The sequence below is a fragment of the Rhinoderma darwinii genome, chromosome 10, assembly GCF_050947455.1.
Source record: "Rhinoderma darwinii isolate aRhiDar2 chromosome 10, aRhiDar2.hap1, whole genome shotgun sequence".
NCBI lineage: Eukaryota > Metazoa > Chordata > Amphibia > Anura > Rhinodermatidae > Rhinoderma > Rhinoderma darwinii.
Window position 1 is genome coordinate 87857468 of NC_134696.1, and position 8704 is coordinate 87866171.

The following is an 8704-nucleotide window of genomic DNA, read 5'->3' on the forward strand; positions in this document are numbered from 1 at the left end:
TAAACTTACTTTTTTAACATTTATCCCAAGATTGTTTCTAAGAATATATTGCACACAGATTTTAGATTCCATAAAAAGAAAATGAAAAATAAATGCAAGAATATTTATTGTAATCGAAAAAAAATCTTACAGACTATATTCCTGAGAAGTCACAATTTTATTTTATTTATTTATTTCAATTAAATGTGGCCCATACAGGGTTGGGCTGGCCCATCAGAGCACCAGGGCATCCTATGGTTGGCCCATGTTCTGATAAAATAATGGGACTAAAAGGTCCAGCAAAAGACAACCCCATTTTGATTTGACTTCGGAGCAATCATTGGTCACTAGGGTCTAGTTATTATTTGTTGATTCACAAATAACCCATTAGATATTGTTGATAAAATATCATGTGTATGCAATAATAACAAAGCTTATGATGAAACATGTGGACATGTACCATGTTCTGTATAGATGACAAGTGGACTCCCAGAATAATTTCCTGTGGTGGCACAAGAAAAGTCCGAACGACACTGTGCCAAGATGCTAATGTTTCAAATTTCACAGTATATCTATTAGATAGAAATATATATATATATATATATATATATATATATATATATATATATATATATATATATATATATATACATACAGTGAAGGAAATAAGTATTTGATCCCTTGCAGATTTTGTAAGTTTGCCCACTGTCAAAGACGTGAACAGTCTAGAATTTTTAGGCTAGGTTAATTTTACCAGTGAGAGATAGATTATATTTAAAAAAAAACTGAAAATCACATAGTCAAAATGATATATATTTATTTGCATTGTGCACAGAGAAATAAGTATTTGATCCCCTACCAACCATTAAGAGTTCAGCCTCCTCCAGACCAGTTACACGCTCCAAATCAACTTGGTGCCTGCATTATAGACAGCTGTCTTACATGGTCACCTGTATAAAAGACTCCTGTCCACAGACTCAATGAATCAGTCTGACTCTAACCTCTACAACATGGGCAAGACCAAAGAGCTTTCTAAGGATGTCAGGGACAAGATCATAGACCTGCACAAGGCTGGAATGGGCTACAAAAGCATAAGTAAGACGCTGGGTGAGAAGGAGACAACTGTTGGTGCAATAGTAAGAAAATGGAAGACATACAAAATGACTGTCAATCGACATCGATCTGGGGCTCCATGCAAAATCTCACCTCGTGGGGTATCCTTGATCCTGAGGAAGGTGAGAGCTCAGCCGAAAACTACACGGGGGGAACTTGTTAATGATCTCAAGGCAGCTGGGACCACAGTCACCAAGAAAACCATTGGTAACACATTACGCCGTAATGGATTAAAATCCTGCAATGCCCGCAAGGTCCCCCTGCTCAAGAAGGCACATGTACAGGTCAATCTGAAGTTTGCAAATGAACATCTGGATGATTCTGAGAGTTATTGGGAGAAGGTGCTGTTGTCAGATGAGACTAAAATTGAGCTCTTTGGCATTAACTCAACTCGCCGTGTTTGGAGGAAGAGAAATGCTGCCTATGACCCAAAGAACACCATCCCCACTGTCAAGCATGGAGGTGGAAACATTATGTTTTGGGGGTGTTTCTCTGCTAAGGGCACAGGATTACTTCACCGCATCAATGGGAGAATGGATGGAGCCATGTACCGTCAAATCCTGAGTGACAACCTCCTTCCCTCCACCAGGACATTAAAAATGGCTCGTGGCTGGGTCTTCCAGCACGACAATGACCCGAAACATACAGCCAAGGCAACAAAGGAGTGGCTCAAAAAGAAGCGCAATTGTGGTCATGGAGTGGCCTAGCCAGTCTCCAGACCTTAATCCCATCGAAAACTTATGGAGGGAGCTGAAGATCCGAGTTGCCAAGCGACAGCCTCGAAATCTTAATGATTTACAGATGATCTGCAAAGAGGAGTGGGCCAAAATTCCATCTAACATGTGTGCAAACCTCATCATCAACTACAAAAAATGTCTGACTACTGTGCTTGCCAACAAGGGTTTTGCGACCAAGTATTAAGTCTTGTTTGCCAAAGGGATCAAATACTTATTTCTCTGTGCACAATGCAAATAAATATATATAATTTTGACTATGTGATTTTCTGTTTTTTTTTTTAAATATAATCTATCTCTCACTGGTAAAATTAACCTAGCCTAAAAATTCTAGACTGCTCATGTCTTTGACAGTGGGCAAACTTACAAAATCAGCAAGGGATCAAATACTTATTTCCTTCACTGTATATATATATATATATATATATATATATATATATATATATATATATAACGACCATAGAATAAAGTAACGGCACCAGGACTTCAGAGAAGATGAAGCACGGTAGATTTATTCAGCCTAAGTGAACGACATTTCGGTTCATCACAGAACCTTTCTCAAGCTTCTACATGCTGCACACAGTGTCAAGTATAAATAGGAAGTACATTCAACAATTCACAAAAACATATTTGATGTACAGTTTATATAAAAAAGAGTATATAACTAAAAATTCCAACCCATGTCAAAAGACAATTATTTAAAGTGCATGAATTTCACAGTTAATATAAAGGATGCAATACACCGCGTTCCAAATTATTATGCAAATGTTATTTTTCGCTGATTTTCCTAAATAGTCGATGCAAATGACAGTCAGTATAATCTTCAAGCCATCAACCGTTGGATAATAATGCAAATTTTATTGAACAAATCTCCTAATGATAACAGATTTTTTTTTAGAAGTAAGAAACTCAAAATGCACTGTTTCAAATTATTATGCACAACAGAAATCAAAACATTTTAAAGGTTGTAAAGAGAACTAAAATGTTAATTTGTTGAATTTACAGCATCAGGAGGTCATATTTACAGAAATCAAAAGCTCTTTCAATAAAAAAAAACTTAACAGGCCAAGTTACATGTTAACATAGGACCCCTTCTTTGATATCACCTTCACAATTCTTACATCCATTGAATTTGTGAGTATTTGGACAGTTTCTGCTTGATTATCTTTGCAAGATGTCAGAATAGCCTCCTAGAGCTTCTGTTTTGATTTGAACTGCCTCCCACCCTCATAGATATTTTGCTTGAGGATTCTCCAAGGTTCTCAATAGGGTTGAGGTCAGGGGAACATGGGGGCCACACCATGAGTTTCTCTCCTTTTATGCCCATAGCAGCCAATGACACAAGAAATATTCTTTGCAGCATGACATGGTGCATTGTCATGCGTGAAGATAATTTTGCTACGGAAGGCACGGTTCTTCTTTTGGTACCACGGAAGAAAGTGGTCAGTCATAAACTCTACGTACTTTGCAGAGGTCATTTTCACACCGTCAGGGACCCTAAATGGGCCTACCAGCTCTCTCCCCATAATTCCAGCCCAAAACATGACTCTGCCACCTCCTTGCTGACGTTGCAGCCTTGTTGGGACATGGTGGCTAGAGATGAGCGAACTTATCAAAAGTTCGGTTCGGCTAGTTCGCCGAATTTCACGAAAAAGTTAGATTCGCACCGAACTAGTTCGGACCGAACCTGTAATTTCTGTGCGCCGAGCATGGTACTGTCCAGGGTGCTGATAGAGTTAATGGGCTGCACTAACTCTTTCAGCAACCATGACAGTACATGCTCGGCGCGCGAAAAATAAAATTTTAATGTAACAATAAAAAAAAAAAATACGTTCATACTTACTTTCCTCCTGTCCGGCCTCCAGCGATGACGTTTCATCCATGTTGCCGCTGCAGCCAATCATAGGCTGTAGTGGCGGTCACGCACGTCAGGATGACGTCAGAAGGCCGGCCTCCAGGGATGACGCTTCATCCCACGTGACCGCCTCTGCAGCCATTTACAGGCTGCAGCGCACTCTACACTACACTACACTACACTACATTACATTACATTACATGCGTTGTGGCGCAGATGACGTAATCATATCAGGCACACGTGATTACGTCATCTGCGCCCACCGCTCTGTTATTGTGAATGGGAGCAGTAAGAAGAAAAGTGACGGGACCGTTCAAATCTTCGTGGGAACGTCTTAGGTGAGTTTATTTATGTATGTATGTTTGCATGTATGTGTGTATGTTGTCATGTATGTATGTTGTCATGTATGTATGTGTATATGTGCATGTATGTTTGCATGTGTGTATGTTTGCATGTATGTATGTATGTATGTTGGCATGTATGTATGTTGTCATGTATGTATGTGTATATGTGCATGTATGTTTGCATGTATGTATGTTTGCATGTATGTATGTTGGCATGTATGTATGTATGTTGTCATGTATGTATGTATGTATGTATGTATGTTGTCATGTATGTATGTATGTATGTATGTATGTTGTCATGTATGTATGTATGTATGTATGTATATATGTGCATGTATGTTTGCATGTATGTTGGCATGTATGTATATATGTGCATGTTTGCATGTATATTTGCATGTATGTATGTATGTATGTTTGCATGTATGTATGTTTGTATGTATGTTTGAATGTATGTATGTTTGCATGTATGTATGTTGGCATGCATGTATGTATGTATATATGTGCATGTATGTATGTTTGCATGTTTTTATTTTTGCATGTATGTTTGCATGTATGTTTATATATATGTGCATGTATGTAATTATGTTTGCATGTATTTATGTTTGCATGTATATTTGTGCATGCTTGTATATATGTATCTTTGCATGTTTGTATGTATGCATGTTTTCATGTGTGTGTATGCATGTATGTATGTATGATAGTTTGCATGTATGTATGTATATATGTGTGTATGTTTGCATGTATGTATGTGCATGCTTGTATATATGTATGTATGTATGTTTGTGTTAGGGATCTGCCAGGTACTACGTCTAGGTATACTCCTGGGATTAATCAATCCACACCTGAGGCCAGACCTGTTCGACTGACACCATCTCCCACCAACCAGGGTGGCAGGCTCAGGAGTGGGAGAGCCTATCGCGGCCTGGTCAGTCGGAGTTAGCTCCGCCCCCTGTCCTTTATTACCTGCCGTGTTCTCCTCCTCAGTGCTTGTAATTCTTTTGGATTCCTGGCCCCACTGCTGCTTGCTCCAGCCTGCTTCTGCCGTGCTTCTGCCTTGCTGCTGTTCTGCTTAACCTGCTTTGCTTTGCCTCCGGCTTGCTTCCTCCTCCGTGCTCACTTGGGTATACTCCTCCTTATCCTGGTACGACTACTCATTCACCGCTCCGTTCCCTCGCGGCGTTCCGTGGGCTACTGCCCCTTCCCTTGCGTGTTCCCTGTTTGTTTTCCCGTGCACTTAGACAGCGTAGGGACCGCCGCCCAGTTGTACCCCGTCGCCTAGGGCGGGTCGTTGCAAGTAGGCAGGGACAGGGCGGTGGGTAGATTAGGGCTCACTTTCCCTTCACCTCCTTCCTGCCATTACAGAATTACAAGCCTATACCTAGTCTACCATTTCTACTACGCTTACGCTATCATGGACCCCCTTGAGACCCTGGCCCAGCAGATGCAGGGCCTCTCCCTACAGGTCCAGGCCCTGGCCCAGAGGGTCAACCAGGGTGACGCTGCCTTAGTAGTTCCCCTCACCTCACCTCTAGAACCCGACCTCAAGTTACCTGACCGGTTCTCAGGGGACCGTAAGACGTTTCTCTCCTTCCGGGAGAGTTGCAGACTGTATTTCCGCCTAAAACCCCACTCCTCAGGTTCCGAGAACCAGCAGGTGGGTATCATCATATCCCGACTCCAGGAAGGGACCCAAGAGTTGGCCTTCTCCTTGGCTCCTGACGCCCCTGAACTTTCCTCTGTTGATTGTTTTTTCTCTGCCCTCGGACTCATTTACGACGAGACTGACAGGACTGCTTTAGCCGAGAGTCAGCTGGTGACCTTACGTCAGGGTAGGAGACCGGTTGAGGAATACTGCTCTGATTTTAGAAAGTGGTGCGTAGCTTCTCGGTGGAACGATCCGGCCCTAAGGTGCCAGTTTAGGTTAGGATTATCTGACGCCCTGAAGGATCTGCTGCTTAGCTACCCCACTTCTGACTCCCTTGACCAGGTTATGGCCCTAGCAGTACGACTTGACCGACATCTCAGGGAACGTCAGCTTGAACGCTTCCATGTGCTCCCCTCTGACTTTTCTGCGATCCCCCCCCCGAGGTCCCGTCTCCTCGCCCCTCCACGGAGGACTCGGAGGTACCCATGCAACTCGGGGCCTCCATGTCCCCTCGACAACGTAGGGAGTTTCGCAGAATGAATGGTCTCTGCTTCTACTGTGGGGACGACAAGCATCTTCTGAACACCTGTCCCAGGCGCAAGAATAAAAGGCCGGAAAACTTCCGCGCCTAAGAGATCATCGGGGAGGTCACTTGGGCGCACAGGTATTTCCCGCTAATGTGAAACGCAATAAAATTTTGCTTCCCTTTCAGGTCTCGTTTGCTGGCCGGTCTGCCACGGGCAGTGCTTTCGTGGATTCTGGCTCATCTGCTAATATCATGTCTGTGGAATTTGCTATGTCTCTAAAGATGCCATTTATTGATTTACCTTATCCTATCCCTGTAGTAGGTATCGACTCAACTCCCCTTGCTAATGGTTATTTTACTCAGCATACTCCTGTTTTTGAACTCCTAGTTGGCTCCATGCATTTGGAGCAGTGCTCTGTACTGGTGATGCAGGGATTATCGTCTGATCTGGTATTAGGTCTTCCCTGGTTGCAGTTGCATAATCCCACGTTTGATTGGAATACTGGGGATCTCACCAAATGGGGTAGTGAATGTCTTATGTCATGTCTTTCTGTTAACTCTATTTCTCCCCGGGAGGAGGTAAACACGCTTCCTGAGTTTGTTCAGGACTTCGCCGATGTGTTTTCTAAAGAGGCCTCCGAGGTGTTGCCCCCCCCATAGAGATTACGATTGCGCAATCGATTTGGTGCCTAGTGCCAAGATTCCTAAGGGGAGGATATTTAATCTTTCTTGTCCTGAACGTGAAGCTATGAGGGTGTATATCCAAGAATGCCTGGCCAAGGGTTTCATTCGCCCCTCGACTTCTCCTGTAGGTGCTGGCTTCTTCTTCGTGGGGAAGAAGCATGGTGGTCTTAGGCCGTGCATTGATTATCGTAACCTGAATAAGGTCACCGTAAGGAACCAGTACCCACTTCCTTTGATTCCGGATCTTTTTAATCAGGTTCAGGGAGCCCAATGGCTTTCTAAGTTCGATCTACGGGGGGCATATAACCTTATCCGCATCAAAGAGGGGGATGAGTGGAAAACTGCGTTCAACACAGCCGAGGGTCATTTCGAATACCTGGTCATGCCCTTTGGGTTGTGTAATGCCCCTGCTGTCTTCCAGAATTTTATTAATGAAATCCTGAGAGATTACCTGGGTAATTTTCTTGTTGTGTACCTTGATGACATACTGGTGTTTTCCAAGGACTGGTCCTCCCACGTGGAGCATGTCAGGAAGGTGCTCCAGGTCCTTCGGGAGAATAATCTGTTTGCTAAGACTGAAAAATTTGTCTTTGGGGTACAGGAGATACCATTTTTAGGGCAAATCCTCACTCCTCATGAATTCCGCATGGACCCTGCCAAGGTTCAGGCTGTGGCGGAATGGGTCCAACCTGCCTCCCTTAAGGCGTTACAGTGTTTTTTAGGGTTCGCCAACTATTACAGGAGATTTATTGCCAACTTCTCGGTCGTCGCTAAGCCTCTTACGGACCTTACTCGCAAGGGTGCTGATGTCCTCCATTGGCCCCCTGAGGCCGTCCAGGCCTTTGAGACCCTCAAGAAGTGCTTTATCTTGGCCCCCGTGCTGATTCAGCCCAACCAAGAGGAGCCATTTATTGTGGAGGTTGACGCATCCGAGGTGGGAGTGGGGGCCGTCTTGTCCCAGGGTACCAGCTCCCTCACCCATCTCCGCCCCTGTGCTTACTTCTCTAGGAAGTTTTCGCCCACGGAGAGTAACTATGATATTGGCAACCGCGAACTTCTAGCCATTAAATGGGCTTTTGAAGAGTGGCGGCACTTCCTGGAGGGGGCCAGACACCAGGTAACGGTCCTTACGGATCACAAGAATCTGCTTTTCCTAGAATCGGGCCGGAGGCTTAATCCTAGACAAGCTCGGTGGGCACTATTCTTTACCAGATTTAATTTCTTGGTTACCTATAGGGCTGGGTCCAAGAATATTTAGGCTGATGCCCTGTCACGTAGTTTCATGGCCAATCCTCCTTCCGAGAAGGATCCTGCTGGTATTTTACCCCCTGGTATAATCGTTTCTGCCACGGATTCTGATTTAGCTTCTGATATCGCGGCTGATCAGGGTGCAGCTCCCGGGAACGTCCCTGGGGACAAACTGTTTGTTCCCCTGCAATACCGGCTAAGGGTACTCAGGGAAAACCATGACTCCGCTCTATCTGGTCATCCTGGCATCTTGGGCACCAAACACCTCATTACCAGAAACTATTGGTGGCCTGGGTTGCCTAAAGACGTTAGAGCTTACGTCGCCGCTTGTGAGGTTTGCGCTAGGTCCAAAACCCCTTGGTCCCGACCTGCGGGCCTACTACGTTCCTTGCCCATTCCCCAGAGACCTTGGACCCATATCTCCATGGATTTTATCACCGATTTGCCTCCATCTCAGGGCAAGTCGGTGGTGTGGGTGGTAGTAGACCGCTTCAGCAAGATGTGCCACTTTGTGCCCCTTAAGAAGCTACCTAACGCCAAGACGTTAGCTTCTTTGTTTGTGAAACACATCCTGCG